General features: G+C 42.2%; 1 protein-coding gene across 5 annotated transcripts in view; it reads right to left on the reverse strand.

Moving 5' to 3' along the window:
• The window catches only part of znf385b (zinc finger protein 385B), a 325,574-nt gene that overhangs the window by 138,886 nt on the left and 169,545 nt on the right, over nt 1-17,143 (reverse strand). The window contains exon 1 of one of the 5 annotated variants that reach the window (XM_068035531.1): nt 9,337-9,419. The exons of the other annotated variants lie outside the window; for them this stretch is intronic. The gene's annotated coding sequence lies outside the window, so the exon portion shown is untranslated. Of the gene's footprint in view, nt 1-9,336; nt 9,420-17,143 lie in introns of those variants that run through there. 5 annotated transcript variants of the gene reach the window in all.

Consider the following 17,143-nt stretch of genomic DNA (forward strand, 5'->3'; position numbering starts at 1 on the left):
TTTTAGTTATTTTTTCTTTATTTTTTATGTGTTTATTTTATTTTAGTTTGTTTCTACTGTTTTTTCATGTTTGCGCTTGGGGTCAGGCTGTTCAGTTTTCTATCTATTAACACCCTCTCTGTACTAACACTTTGTCTTCCAACACACCATCAACATACCATTTGCCTTTGCCCCATGACTTCTGGTCAGTTATTCTCTGTGATCTTGTCCTATCAACATCTCTTTTGTTATCGCTTGTCCCACCCCCACTTTACTTGCTTAAAACCTATTACATTTCTAGCCTCTGTCAATTCTGATGAAGGGTCACTGACCTGAAACGTTAACTCTGCTTCTCTTTGCACAGATGCTTTGTCTTTATTACACTCTGTACACGCCTGTTTCCCAGCCCCAAAGTGAAAATTCAGCCCCACCTGTTCCTGTTCCTAATGTTCTATCCTAATTTCTTACATGGTGCTGTCAGTGACAGGAGGTTAAGAGATGGATGAGTGGGACATTTCTGCTGGAACCTTTCTAAATTGAGGTGACGCATCCCAGTGAAGATGCTGTCCCTGAGAGTCATGCTTCCAGAACGATCGCTCTTGCTGTGCCAAAAGGTGCCCAGGACGGAAGCTCTCTCATGTGCTGGTCTTGGAGGGAACCTTAAGCAAGTGGATTCATTATAATTCCCATGAAAAGCAGCAATATCTGTTGCCACATCCTGCAGCACACTGGTGCTGGGTACAGGCTCAAAAGTGCAACTGGTCGGTCTCATTTCAGACCTAATAGCCTCAGTTAAGTCTGGGAAAGCCCTGCAAAAGTATTGCATTCAAGTTGACCTCCAAGCCATCTAATGAGGCAGTGATAAATGTTATTCTGGAAGTCAACTATGTATTTAGCGCCTTCTCCTTTGCCTTGCTGTCGCAGGTATCTTCTGAACTGCCATGCTTTTCAGGACATTCTGCATGGCAGGATAAGCCTCCAACAGTATGTTGCAAAGGCATGTATTGGACTCCATCCACTTATCCATTCTCTTAGCCATATCTATGCAGACTACCTCTGTTAACAGCACATCAGATTGATGCTCCTCAATCACTGTTCTTTTGAAGGCAAAGCCCCTAAAAAGAGCAAATATTTTGGCCTCCCCTTTCAGGTCTTCATGCTCACTAACTGTCAGAGCTTCACCCCGTGAAAAGTCTATTGATTCACTAACTGCTTCCTCCAAAGTGAGAGTTTCTGGGTTGTGTTGGAATACGCAAGATGCCACGACATAGTTGGAGAAGATGGGCAGGAGTTAATGCCTGGTCACTCCTAAGAGGTTTTCCTCTTCCTCAAACTATACCCTAGGATGTTCAAAACACAAAAACTTCTTCAACTGTGTGTACAATCACACAGCTCTCTGAAGTGATATTGGCTCAGTCAATGCTCATCGGAATACGTGGATATGCCACACAAAGCTGAAACAAACAGTGCCCTTGCTTACCCTACCTTGGCATTGCATCTCTCACTTCTCCATCTCCCCAAACCTCTCTTGTTTGCCCTCCAATGAGCTGCAATAATTTCTCCTTGCATTTGCTCAAACTTCCAGTTTCCCAGAGTGCAGCTTGGGGAAGAGGAAATCCTCTGAGGAGGGACCAAGTATTAACTCCAGCCCTATCCTCATTAACTTTGTCATGGCATCTCGCATGCTCCAGCACAAACCCAGAAACATCAACTTCCAGTTGTATTCCCTTGCTTCTTTGGCAAGTAGGGAACAGTTCTGAAAGAACATGAATGATAATTACAGTTGTGTCTGCACCCATCTGATGATTACAAAGCTTGCAGGTAGAGACTCCAACAATTTCCCATCAAAACAAACAGTTGTGACAGGCAATGTGAGCTCACAAAGTGGTTGGGAGTTGACATGGTGCATTACTATTTGCAGAGGTTTTGCTATAACTGAGACTATTCTGTCTGAAATGAGACTGACCAGTTGTATTTCTACCCAGTAACAGTGTGCTGCAAGGGGTGGCAACAGATGTTGCTGCTTTTGCTGAGAGTGCTAATGAATCCACTTCCCTCCAAAACCAGCACAAGAGAGCTTCAGACCTGGGCACCTTTTGGCACAGCAAGAGCGAGTATTCCGGAAGCATGACTCTCAGGGGCAGTATCTACGCAGGAATAAGTGTTTTCTCATCACCCAGGAGAAAACAAAGAGGTCATGAGATACAAGGTGATGAGTTGTACCTTTTTCTTTCCTGTGTATTTTTGTTACATTTATTCAGTAATGGGATGTGTCACCTTCTTAAACCGCTGCAATCCATGTGGTGAAGGTACACCCCCAGTGCTATTCATACTGAGTTCCAGGATTTTGACCCAGTGATGATGAAGGAATGATGAGATATTTCCAAATCAGGACGGCGTGTGACCTGGAGGACAACTTGCAGATGATGGGGTTCCCACATGTCGACTGTCCTTGTGCTTTTCGGCAGTAGTGGTCGTGGGCTTGGGAGTGCATGAGAAACAGTGCCTTTACTTACTTTAACCAACCTTGTGAGGTCATTAAACCTTTTCCAGCAGTATATGACAGTCCATAGAAACACAGAGAATAGGAGCAGGAGTAGGCCACTTGGCCTTTCGAGCCTGCTCTGCCATTCATTATGATCATAGTTGATCATCCAACTCAGTAGCCTGTTCCGGCTTTCACCCCATACCCTTTGATCCCTTTAGACCCAGGAGCTATATCTAACTCCTTTTTGAAAACATACAATGTTTTGGCCTCAACTGCTTTCTGCGATAGCGAATTCCACAGGCTCACCACTCTCTGGGTAAAAAAATTCCATGGGGCAGACGAGGTTATACTCATGACCTCTGTCATTTCGGCTCCATAGGCTCTGATCCAAGCTCTTATGGGGCTTCTTGTTCACAGTCCTCAGATGTTCCGTGCTTCTTTCTTGTAGTTCTGCAAGTAGGCCATCAACTGATGCATCTGTAAATTTGCGAGGCCTTCCTGCTTTCCCCTTCCCGACCAAGGCTCCTTCTTTCTAACTCATTCTTGCATTGGTCTGCTACTCCCTGCCAAAACTGCGTGACCCTTTAATCAACTGCACTGTTTTACACACTGAAGCACCACTAAATCTACCCCCACCCTTCCAGTGATAGCAAACTGATGAGCAGTGGTTTAATATAAACCCATTCAACATAATTGTGATTGCCACTTCAGGAAACCTTAGTAGGTTAATGTTGTGGTTGAATGAGTGGACATAGGTCTTTCCCTGCTGCTAATCCACCATTCAGAGGAAAATCCAACCCTTAAGATTTTAAGTATGCAGTGTCAGAATCCAGAACCATAGGATCAGCAGGCAGAGAAGACGTTCATTCTCCTAATCTGAGCTGGATTTAACTTCATTTCCAAGAGGTGAAAGGCCATCATCATGTAGTCCCAGAGTCCTGTATGGTAGTAATTTAGTGCCTCTGCTGAAAAATGTTTGCATGCTTTAAGACATTATAGTCAAATATTTGACTACAATGTAATAAAGCATGTAAACATTTGTCAGCAGTGGCAATAAATTACTACCACACAGGGATTCATAAACAGAATGATAGAATTACCAAATCTGCTTACAGTTTTATACTCTTCCAGGCTTAGTCAAATAAGACCATTACTTATTTGTCTTTTTTTATTATTTTAAATGCTTCAGCACGTCTCCAACATTGTTTTAGTTGTGTTGTTCAAGCCATGTTCGTCCAAATTGTTTTCTTCGAGGAGCACACAACAAAGAAATTTCTTACACTGTACTCAGTCCATACTTATCAACTTGACTAGACTTCTTAAAGTCTCTTTACTGCCAACAGAAATTACATTTCTGGCCTGCCACAAGCAGTCAGTCATGTGATTAAGCTAATCTGATAGTTAGCACCCAAGCAAAATGTAGACGAATTTTCCACAGATGGTAATATATCACTCTAAGATAAGTATCCTATCTGAAGTATTTCTAAAATGCCTAAAAACAGAAAATAAGTTAAATACAGTACAAAAGATATACAATTGAAGCTATATTATAGAAGCAAAGAAAGCTGACAGAACAGTGTATTGGTTAGAAAATATTAAATCAGAAATAATTTATGAAACTAAATAAAGACAGATGACTGTAAAGCAGATTATAAACAGTGAATGCAGAAATCATTGTTATTTAATTTCCACAGGTGTTGAAGAAATGAATGACTGAATATCATGGATATTGGCTCTATTTGGTTGCAAGATATATATTTGTAAACAACCTTAGTTTGACAATTTAAAACCTTTATTATTTGATATTGATCAATTGGAGACATTATTCAGAATAATAATTTAACTTGAGATCAAATGTTATTGGAAATGAATGCATGACAAAAACATCTTTATGCATTCAGAGCATGTGTTATGTCTGATCCTGTTTTTTTTTTCTCTCTGGGAAATATGTGGTGTGTCTTTAAGACAGCAAAGGATCAGGACTGCTTTAAGAACCAGCAAGCCTCAGGAGTTGGAGATAGTGCATTTTGGTTGCCATTGGATACAAGCATATGGAGAGGGAACCAACTAGCTTCAAAGAATCCTAGTTACTTGGCAACAGCCATTCAGGGACCAAGGAGCGGATATACAATGTTGCAATTATTTTTTGAACTGGCTTTTTATTTGAAGACAGTCTGTTCTAACAGAACACAGACAGACAGCTGGTGTTAGCACCTGAAAGAAGAGTTCTCAGCCATTTAAACTGAAGCAAGAGAATTTAGTCTGTTTAATTGTTATCTCTCAAAATTCTAAAAAAGGTCAAGCCAAAACACAGATCTCTGATAATTTAAACTGAAGGAAGGGAAGTTAGACTGTGAAAATCTTTTATCCCTCAAAAAACTCTAAAGTCAGGTTGATTCTATTGAAAGTGTTTGCAAGTTGTTCATTGTTAAAATCCATCGCTGGAGAAGGAAAATCTCACTTACTGCTGGAATTAGACTACGGACTGTTCTACTGTTAAAGAACCTTTTTTCCCCACCGGACGGCTGTGAGGACTTCAAGCAACATTGGACTGTAAATTTGAAAGGACTAATTTTTTCTAGTTTCAATGTTGTTTATATCTTTATAGTGCTTAAGAATTTAGTGTTTTTAATTAAACAGTTTATTTGTTGATTTAAAGACACTTGGTTTGGATAGCCTCATTCTGGGGTTAACAGATGGCCCATTTTGGCTGGGTCTTTCTTTAATTTGGAAAGTTTAAAATGATATGTTCGGCGATCTGTGGAGGGAAGGGATTGAATTAACAGTGTGTTTCTCCCACATTTTGATTGGGGACGTTGACTGGAGCGATGGGTCATAACAGCTAATTCTAATATTCATTCACTATTAATCCAGAGTTTGAGTGCATTTTTGAATATTATTCCTCTAAATACTTTCTTCTGTGTTTAATATATATTTTACAGAACTTCCATTATGTTTAAGCTGCATAATATCAGGCCATACACATGAAGCCACAGCATTAAAATAATTATTTTTTTTTAAAAATAGGATCTCCTAAACACATTCACATGCACATACATTTCCTCATTATCTGTCTCCCCCATTCCTATCTGAATTCAGGAAGCACCAGCTTGCTCTTTGCACTATCCATTGCTTAAAATCTCTCTCTAAAGCAGGTGTGCAAAGATTATGGCCCTGGGTTGAAATCTGGACTTACAGTACGTAGAATCTGAAAATGATACAGCACAGAAGAAGGTCATTTCCCTCATTGTGCCTCTGTCAGCCTGAAAAAGATCGATCCAATCATTCCCACACCCACCTCTTTCCCCATTCACAAGTAATTTTTTTTCAAGTATTTATCCAATTCCCTTTTTAAAAGGTATTATTGAATCTGATTCCACCACTATGTCAGACAGTGCATGCCAAATCATAACAACTGTGCAAAAATTGTTTTCCTCATGTCGCCTCTGGTTTTTACCTTACATCTCTGTCCTCTGGTTACTGAGCATTCTGCCCCAGCAAATAGAAATGGCTACTAATCTATTAATGTACAGCTAATCTCCGACCATAGAAACAGGATCATGCAAGTTTATGCAAATTATCCAGGCAACAGTTAAGATGCTTTATCCTGAGAAACTCAGCCATCTCACCAATAATCAATATGGGAAGGCAGCGGCGTACTGGTATTGTCACTGGACTAGTAACCCAGAGACCCAGGTATTGCTCTGGGGACATGGATTCGAATCCCACCACAGCAGAAGGTGGAATTTGAATTTAATTAATAAATCTAGAATTAAAAGCTAGTCTAATGATGGCCATGAAACCATTGTCGATTGTTGTAAAAACCCATCTGGTTCACCAATGTCCTTTAGGGAAGGAAATCTGCTGTCCTTACCTGGTCTGGCCTACATGTGACTCCAGACCCACAGCAATGTGGTTGACTCTTACATGCCCTCAAAATGGCCTAGCAAGCCATTCAGTTCAAGGGCAATTAGGGATGGGCAATAAATGCTGGCTTGGCCTGCGACACCCACATCCCATGAAAGAATAAATAAAAAATACCAAGAGCATGACAGGATGCTGCAGGACAAACATGGCTCATGACACCCCCACACAACTCCATCATGCCATCCATGAGCACCACAAGTGTAATCATAGCCAGGGAATCAGCACGATGATTACTGAACACACCACGATTTCTCCTTAATTTTTCTATTAAAACCCTTCATGATTTTGAAAATCTCTATATCAAATCTCCCCTTAATCTCCTCTGCTCTCTTAACAAGCAAAGTAACTCTAATCTCTCCATGTAACTTTCATCCCTGGTATCATTCTGGTAAATCTTCTTTTGCACCCTCTCGAAAGCTGTGACATCCTTCCTAAAGTGTGGTGCCCAGAATTTGCTATAATAATCTAACTGGGGCCTAACCAATGTTTTATAAAGGTTTTGCATAACTACCTTCATTCTATACTCTAATCCTCAACTTATAAAGCCCAGGTTTCAGATAATTTTTTTAAACAGCCTTCTCAACTTGCCCTGCCGCCTTCAAAGATTTGTGTACGCCCATACCCAGGTCTCTCTCTACTTCTGTGTGTTGTTGGTCTATACAAATATGACAACATCTCCTTCCAGTCTTTACCCTCAGCCTGAACAACCCTCCTTCATTTCTCTAAGGATTGATTTTGTTTTTCCACTTCCCCATTTGCCTGTGGACATTTAGATGTTATTCTGAGATGGTGAATACCTGTGACTTGCATGTAATCTGCAAAGGTCTGTGAAATGAATTGTGGCCCATTGTCTGAATACAATTTGACTGGTAGACCATGCCTTGCAAATATTTCAGACAATGCAAACACCGTTTTCATTACCACATACTCATAATAACGGCTGTAATAGTCAATCACCACTAATATGGACTCTCCTGATGGAAATGGACCTAAGAAGTCAACTGTTACATCCTCCCATGGTCCAGCCGATAACCATGTACTGTGTACTGGTTCCGGTGGATTGGGTCTACTGACAAGTTGACATCTGTGACAAACTGCTCCACAGCTTTCCCTATCCTTGGCCACCATACTTTGGTTCAGAAGTTTTGCTTAGTACCAACACTCCCAAGTGACCCTCATGAGCTAGCATCACCAGTCTAGGCCCAAGCTTTGGCAGCACTATAAGTCTGTTACCTCGAAGAATACACTTCCCAGTTGTGCACAGTTCATCTCGTATAAGGATGTACGCTCTGAATGGGCTATTCCCCCAATTTCCAGCTTGGATTCTCTGTCTGATGTCATTCAATTCTGTATCTTTGTCTGACTCTCTTTCAATCTCTCGACTTGTCATTACTGTGGGTGTAGCATGAAGGATTCAGCTTCCTTCTCCAGTGAAGATCTGTGTTTTTGTCCTTCAACTGACTCTATGATGTCATGGTCAACCAGTTCCTTGATCTTTGCCTCAACTTTCCCTCTCAGACCAAAAGGTGTTCTGCATACGGGCCAAGCTACAGGCTTTACATTCTCGTCAATTGTTAATCTCACTTAGCAGTTGTGCAACTTCTCAATTCCTTGGAACACTGGTTCAAACTGCTCTTGAAGCTCCACATAGGATTTCACAGAATACACTTTCAATCCAATGTGTAGCACCCCAAGGTTTGGCCAGTTTCTCTACTCAGAAGAGGCTCACCATCCTCCTCAATCACTAAGAATTCTGCCTCTAACTCTGATCCCCAGCTCTTACACTCACAGTGAAACATCCAACAGTTTGAAGTGGGGTTTTACATGTGTAAGGATAAAGCTTTTTGACACATTTTGGAGATGTGCACTTGATTCTCTTTGTCTTCAGTTCCTCCCACAATGCTCTGCTAATGACATTACTGTCACTGCCTGAATCTACAATAATGCTCATTTCAACACCAATCACGAACTTGCTCACGGTTGCTTCCATTGACAGAAAACATGTATCCACAATTGCTATTCATGTCCTCACAGTCTGCATCTTCAACTCGTCTCACAGTGCTACCTCTCTTTCCTTTACATGGTTTGCCAGGCTTCCCACTCTGTTCAGCTTTGCTTCTGCATTTCTTGGCAAAATAGTCTCTGCCCCCACATTTTCTACATATCTTTCCCTTGGCAGGGCAGCAATCATCTCTTCCATAGTGTCCCAAGTTGCCACATTTGAAACACTCTCTCAGACTTTTGCTGTTTACATTTACACATACCTGGATTCCGTTGCATCACTCAATTAACCTCAGATTTTGTCGTGCCGATGGCGAAAATAGGACCAAGTTTCATGCTGTGAACTTGTCCATCCACTGCTTCCATAGGCAGCCACTATTTTCAAAGTGTCATCCAACATTATGTCACCTCCTATTTCCAGCAGTCTACGCCTCAATTTATCCAACTTGCAATGTTGGACCACCTGATCCATTATCTGATTATTCAGATCCATCGCATCATAATTGCATTAATCCGGCGCCTGCCTCAAACGAGTCACAAATTGGGCTACTGTTTCCCCTCTTTCTGTCTCATTTGATGGACAACATGCCTTTGGAATGTAGCATTTGGCGTCACCACATAATGTTCCTTCAAAGCTTTCACTGCACGTTCATAATCCACCTTTTCTCCCGTGTCAGGCAACATCTTGAAAGTCTCCCTCACCGACGCACCCACAAAGAACAGCAATAAGGCCCATCACTGTGCTTTCTGCACCTCTGTTGCCCAGTCCAAAAATGAAACGCGACTGACAACATACGTTTTGACCTCTTCTAGCCACGCTTTCCATTTCACACTGATGGTACTGGCATCACCTGTCGGATCAAACAGCTCAATTCCCCAGACTGTAGACATATCAGCTCCAGCAAATGCCATGACACAATCCTAAATATCTCTAAATTTACCTCTGTATTGTTTGTCTTTATATCCTCGTTGCCAATGTCACATCCCAGGCTGAAGAATCATACTTGAAGTCACAGATTTAACATTACCAAAGATTTAACAGCTTTAATAAAAAGACTTCTGTAGACTTCTTGCTTACTGCTGCTCACTACAGGAGCAGATGCTTATCTGACCTTAAAACAACCCCCAGGTCAGGTGCTTTCCCCAAAACACTCAGTTCCTTTCAGTTTCATTTCCAAGTACATATAGTCTCCAATAATCAAGCTCACACATACAATCATGGCACCTCCCTCCTTGCCATGACCCCTCCACCAGGACATCCAGGAAAGCATCACTGAATTTCGCATACAGTTTTGACACAAAATCTGAAAACAGGGAATACAGCCTCGCTTTAAGAGTTTCATTCTAACTTGAAAAAGGCTCTGTGCAGCCAGACAGAAATTGCTTAGTGAAATATCCTTTTGGCCTCCTTGTCTCGAGAGACAATGGGTAAGCGCCTAGAGGTGGTCAGTGGTTTGTGAAGCAGCACCTGGAGTGGCTATAAAGGCCAATTCTAGAGTGACAGACTCTTCCACAGGCGCTGCAGGTAAAGTTGGTTGTCTGGGCTGTTACACAGTCTCTCCTTACACTGCTGTCTCTGTTCCTGCCAACTGCTGAGTCTCTTCGACTCGCCTCTCTTCAGCCCCGCCTTTATGGCTGTCCGCCAGCTCTGGCGATTGCTGGCAACTGACTCCCACAACTTGTGGTCAGTGTCACAAGACTCCATGTCATGTTTGCAAACATCTTTAAAGCGGAGACATGGACGGCTGGTGGGTCTGATACCAGTGACAAGCTCACTGTACAATACGTCCTTGGGGATCCTGCCATCTTCCATGCGGCTCACATGGCCAAGCCATCTCAAGCGCCGCTGGCTCAGTAGGGCATACATGCTGGCTGCCTCGAGAACTTCTGTGTTGGAGATATGGTCCTGCTACCTGATGTCAAGGATTCTCCAGAGACAGTGAAGATGGAATGTGTTGAGATGTCACTCTTGGCTGACATACGTTGTCCAGGCCTCGCTGCTGTAGAGCAAGGTACTGAGGACACAGGTTTGAAACACTCAGACTTTTATGTTCCGTGTCAGTGCGCCATTTTCCCACACTCTCTTGGCCAGTCTGAACATAGCAGCAGACGTCTTTCCCATGCACTTGTTGATTTCTGCATTAAGAGACAGGTTGTTGGTGATAGTTGAGCCTAGGTAGGTGAACTCTTGAACCACTTCCAGAATGTGGTCGCCGATATTGATGGATGGAGCATTTCTGACATCCTGGTCCCATGATGTTCGTTTTCTTGAAACCGATGGTTAGGCCAAATTCGTTGCAGGCAGCCGCAAGCCTGTGGATCAGTCTCTGCAGACGCTCTCCCGTGTGGGATGTTAATGCAGCATTGTCAGCAAAGAGGCGCTCTCTGATGAGGACTTTCCGAACTTTGGTCTTCGCTCTAAGACCGACAAGGTTGAACAACCTGCCATCTGATCTTGTGTGGAGGAAAATTCCTTCTTCTGAAGCCTTAAATGCATGAGACAGCATGAGTGAGAAGATGATCCCAAACAGTGTGGGTGCAAGAACACAGCCCTGTTTCACACCACTCAGGATGGGAAAGGAGTCTGATGAGGCACCGTTATGCTGAATTGTGCCTTTCATATTGTCATGAATACAGCCTCGCTTTAAGAGATTCATTCTAACTTAAAAAAGGTTCTGTGAGTCCAGTAAGAAAATTGCTTAGTGAAATATGCAGGCTACTTACGTCCTGTTTCTCACTATGGGCGGAAAGCCCATCAATTATATAAATGAGGCCTAGGTATTAATATTATCTGGGCATCACGCTAACCATGTTGTGGAAGCTCGATGCTCAATCTGCCTCCCATTGCCCTAGTTAAAATCAGTGCTAATGCCTGTATTCAGAACATTATCTTAAACCTGAAGGATATGAAGTAAATAGAAACAAAAATAGAGAAGTACAGATGGGAAGGCTAATAGGTGTCTCATGGAACTTTTAATTTAGAAGTAAAGAGTACTAAAATATACAGAATGACTTCCAACTCAAGATCTATCAGCTCCAGTTGACAATTCTGAGAATCACAGTCTGTTCATCAAGTTATAATCCCTGAATATCTTGGTTTTATTGATTAAATGATGCACATTATCTGAAATGCAGGTCAGGGATTCAATTGTGGAAGACAGCTTTTTTATGACAAATGCCAATCTACTGGCTATACCAATGCATGCATTAAATTTGAATCTTTCAGCAGCATTCCTAATTTTGGCTGCCATAAAATGGTTAGCCAATCCAAACATTCTACTTTATAGTTTTCACACCCAACTTTTTTGGGCTTAAAGTTTTAAGCTAGGCAATGAACATTTTTCATTTTAGGCACTTGGGGGATGCAAGTGATCTTTGGTGGTCACACAAAACGTCAATAAGGAATTAGCAGCCTATCCTACATCTGATTGAGTTGCTTTTCCTCCGTGTTTATCCGCCGTTTTGTGCTGTATAAAACAACTTGGATTGGGTGGAGCATGATCAGTAGAGCGCTCTTCACTTTGTTCCAGCAAATTGCTTCACCTCCCAACCACGCCGATGATGACATGGTTTTAAATCTAAACCTGTCTGAGTCACACTGATAATACAGATAATCATAGTTTCCTCCACTTCATTAAAAGGTGCTTACTTCATATTATCTGATAACTCAATTTTTTTTGCACTAAGTTCCCATTTTGCTGTGCTACTCACATTGTTGAATTCAAATAACTGAGTAATTCAATTATTCTGGCACAAAATTTAACTTTGCATCATCAGGAATAGATTGTAGCATCAAACTCGGGGGAGCTTTGTACACTAAACACTTGGCTATTAATAACTGCACTGAAACTGTCCGAATTCATTTCACATAGAATCCTTAGCAGCAGCAGAGAGAGGACAATTTTCAGCTCAGCACTACAGGCTAGTTTTGAACTCTAGTCCCAGCTATGAAAGGCAAACTTCTATCCTACTGTACCGCCCAGTTCCACCATCATAGGACTTTTTATGCATTGTAAAGTTCACACACTGAAGCCTATATGAGTTTACACTAATTTAAACAAATTGAGAGGTGGCTGCTACTTCTAACATTGATAGAAGTGGTCATATTGCAGTATCAATCAACTCAGCATCTCAATTCAGTGCATTAAATTGTGTATTAATCTCTCAACTAACCAGGCAATTAACTTTCATGATTTCAATATTAAGCAAGTGGTTATTTTGGATGTAAATATTCCTTGTTCACCATTTGAGTTGAAAAGATAAATCTACCACTGCAAGTGTTCAGTGGCAAATGGAATGTGCAGTGTGTAGGTTAAAGAGAAATATTGAAAAATTAGACAGAAAAACTGAAAGTACAGATTGTAAAATTGAGGGAAAAATCATAGCAGTTGTATTCTAAAAAAATGAGAAAAGGAAGTTGAAGACAAGGGCCCTGAAATTACACCTGGAGATAAGCACACAACCACATAGCTCTGACAGTTTGCTCAGAAAAGCATTAGGGTGAAATTTGTCATGGACAATCGCGCGTTGGAATCCTGTTTTACACTCTGCCCAAGTTTCTTTGCCACTCTGGAAAAGCCCTTCACTTTACCTGAATACATACATTTAAACATTCTTTTGCAGTCTATTAAAATATTTCAAAATTATGGGGATTCTCAGTTTACTTGCTCCGATGAAAAATAAAAGTCACCCTGGATCAAGAATAGTATTATAGGAAATGGGGACAGGGCAGAATATTGGGTAATGAGAAACTGCAGCTGCTGTGCTCCTCACTGGGCACACATCCAATATGATTGCCCTGGCCAAAGATTAAGAGCTTTTCAGTTTCTAAATATATGATTTCTAAAGATACAAATGAATCTCGCTGGTGCCAATTTTTCAACACTTCTGAATGACCCTCACAAATTTTTCAGTTATGTTACCTCTCTAACAAATCATGTCTCTCAGACCAAAAAGCAGTAAATAATTTATTGAGTCTATAATATTGTAAACCTACAACAATTTTTTGATACTCCACTTCATATGTGATAACTTCAAATATTTGGTGACGTATGATTCACAGTATTCACTATGAATGAATTTTTTCTAATAGATGTTATTTAAGGCAAGAGGAACAGAGTAATATGTCACTCAGTGGTAATGCAAATAATTCAGGTAAAAATATAAACCAGTTAATATAGATAAAATGTGTTCTTACTGTGGAAACTTTTCTTTGTGGCCTATGTTGCATCATATTTACACGTGGTATCAATTATATCATTTGCATCATAGGGTGTGGTGGGGGCAACATTATCTGAAAATGCCAAGAACCATAGATCTTAGTGTTTAGTGGAACAGCAATTCCCTTTTTGATGCTATGTTCCAGTTCAACCAGCAGCCAGTGCCAGAAACCCTTCATAACTCTACAAACAGTGTATAAAAAACTTCCTTTGTCAAACACATCATTCCAATGACTGCACTGTAACCTTACCCTTACACTCTAGTAAACAAAACTGAAAAATGCACAAATTGCCTTTTCATGCACAGGTCAATGTTTGCTTTGCTCCAGTTACTTTCATATGTGCATTTTCCCAGTTGCAGAATTTCCAACAGAAAAGAGCTGAACAAGAATATTTTCCATTTGCATTAGTCAATGGTAACGTTAGTACGAAATTTAGTTTCTTGTTCTACACAGAATTTTAACAAAGCTTTTTTTTGGTAAATATTTTTATTCAGAGTGATAGATATTCCTCATAGTCACGTGTAACTTGATAAAAAAAATACTTTGTGACCTGCAAATCGCTTTATGACGACTAATTATGTCAGCACCAGAAAATGATGGAATCAGTCAGGATTTCGTTTGTGCCTGTATGTGGTGCTAACAGTAATGAGCAATGCTAACAGTATGAAATCAAAATCTGTTGCAAATTAAAAGTGATCAAAGTAAAATAATTTATTTCCAAACTGAAACTGTTACCATCGTAGAGCTCTAATGATAGGCATGCAAACCGTTTCCCATAACGTCATTAGAAAACAAGTAACCACCACTGAACCTGACCAGTAAAGTAAGCTGTGTTTTTTCTTTCACATTTCTAATGGATCTCCCATGATGTTGTTCAAGGGGAATACAAGGATATGGTTTTTGTTTGTACAACCATAAGGGACCATAAATTATGCAAACAATTGATAGTTTTTTTGGATTGGCTCATGATGAAATTGATCCATTCGACTCAGAAGATGGTGGTGAATGGTTTTGAATTGATTTGAGCCAATCAACGGTTGTATTGCTTCCCATGAATTGTTGGAAAACCAGGATTTTTGTGTGTATAGTTTGCACTTGCAACAGTGTGAGAAATAGGTCTCAAAAATGTTAATGAATCGGTAGAAAATCTCTGTGTAAAAGCTGTTTTCCCTGTGGTCTTCAATCTTAAATTCTGTCTTCTCACCACAGCTGCAACCATATAATGAGTTCTTTTTGTGTTGTGTGATACAACACAAATGAGATGCATGGAGTTCAGTTGGTTGAAGGTCTCAAACAGGTTTATTTACAGCTGAACTATTATACACAGTACAGAGTTAACTATTTACAGAACCTCACTCTGGTGTTACAGTTACAGAATGAGTCTGGCTTGTAATCACATGACTACATCCTGGTACTTGGTTCAGCAGCATACTAAGATCTTAAAGGGACATCACTCTTAAAGGCAATCACACAACACAGAGGGCCGGGAGTTCAGCAGCTTTGGCAGCATCATCGCTAGTGGTGTTCATGGCTCAGGTTGCAAAACCAGGGAGAGGGTGCCTCCATGGAGAGGTGCCCTCAAATATCAGGTAGGTTTAGAGGAGGAAACCTGGGCCAGGCAGGCAGAACCTAGCAATCGGATGTGAGGGGTCATGGTGCACCAGCGATGCCATTGTCACGGGGGCAGTCCTTGCTGCCGGGTTTGGGGGGGGGGGTGCTCTCCATGGGCCATGGAGCATCCATCAAGGCCACACCCCCTCTCCCCCAGCCCCCACTCCCAGGAACCCGCTGGGAGGCTGTCAGTGTCTACCCGCGCGGTGGCAGGCACTCCCAAATCAGGCAGGATGCCTGCGGGGATGGGAATTGGCACTTAGTTGGGCCCTTAAGTGCCTCAATTGGCCGCCCAGTGAGCAGCCCAACCACTGAGGTGCCACTGCTGGCAATACATCACAGCAGCTGGAAGACGTCAAGCTCCCCTCCTGACACTTTCCCCCCACCATATTCCCAGAGCACAGAAAACATTAGTACCAATCAACCAAATATTTTGATAGGTAGTATCGGATAGGTTAACATAGTGATTTTGTTACTGGGCTAATAGGCCAGAGATATTGGGCTGAATTTTCGTATTGGGAGGCAGGAAGCAGGAGCCAAGTCTGTTTTCAGGTCAGAAACCCATCTCCAAAGCAAAACTGATTAACATTGATTTTCACATGGGGAAGCCCTGAATTGGTATGGAGACAGGTTTCCTGTCCACTTACAGCCACTGGGCCTAGGAAGGACAGGGGGAACTGATTTAGATTCCCCATGGCAGCCATCACTGAGCTGCTGGTTGTCTGAAGGGAGAAATCTGCTAATTGTGCCAAAGCTTTTCAAGACAGCAAAGGGAAGTGAGATATCACAAGAGAGCTGGAGGCCTGCTCCCAGGGTGGGACCATGGCCCGCTTCCTCGATGACAACCTGGATCTAATGCTGGAGACTGTGAGGGAGAAGAGGGAGGTCCTCTTCCCAGAGGGTGGCAGGAGGAGGCGACCTTGTCGTTACAGCAGGGGTACCTCTCTGTTCAGTATCATTTCTCTCCACTTCATCTTCCACCTCCTGCTCCTCCACCAATGAGCTGTCTCCTTCCAAGACCCCACTCTCCTCAAGGTCCACTCCTCTGTGGAGGGCCATGTTATGGAGAACAAAGCAGACCACCACAATGAGTGAGACCCTTGCAGGAGGGTTTTGGCGAACGCCACCCAACCGGTCCAGGCACCGAATAGCATCTTCAGAAGCCTGATGGCCTGCTCAATGGTTGTGCTGCTCAGCTGGTGGCATTGGTTGTATCGCCTCTATGCTTTTATCTGAGGCACCTATAGAGGGGTCACCAGATATCCCCTGTCCCCAAGGACCGATTCATGCACTTTGGATGTTGGAGTAAAGATCTGAGCCAGCCTGGGCTGCTGGAGGATGAAGAACACCTGGCAGCTGCCAGGAACGTGAGCACCCACATGGAGGAAGCTCTTGTTGTGGTCGCAGGCCGCAGGGAAAGGGAGCCCGTCCTGTTGATGAATCTCACTGGCCAGTCACTGGGTACCTTGATGGACACATGGGTGCAACTGATGACGTCTTGCACCTGGGAGAATCCAGCGATGGCGGCAAAACCCAGTGCCTTCTTTCCCTGTGAAGCCATGTATGTTGTGAAATGAATGTGCTGTCTAGCTCTGGTAAAATCAGTGACTTGAGATGCATTGGTGTGTAGCTGTTTGTGAGATGCTACCATGGTCCGCAGCTGATCCCTGGAAAGAGCCAGAAGCAAAGAAGTTCAAGGCCATGGTACCTTTGACAGCTACTTGCAGGGCATGGCAACCAATACTGCGAAGTGTGAAGTCTTTGATAACAAGGGATTAGATGTCTGTAACCATCTGTCTGGAGAGTTGCTGTCGCCTGTGGCACTGGTTCTTGGTCATCTTCAGGCAGTTCCATTTTTCCTGGTAGATCCTATGCTGAGGGTATGGCCTCCATGTCCTTCCTGCCCCTCTTTCCTC

Source organism: Heterodontus francisci, chromosome 7 (assembly GCF_036365525.1).
Source record: "Heterodontus francisci isolate sHetFra1 chromosome 7, sHetFra1.hap1, whole genome shotgun sequence".
NCBI lineage: Eukaryota > Metazoa > Chordata > Chondrichthyes > Heterodontiformes > Heterodontidae > Heterodontus > Heterodontus francisci.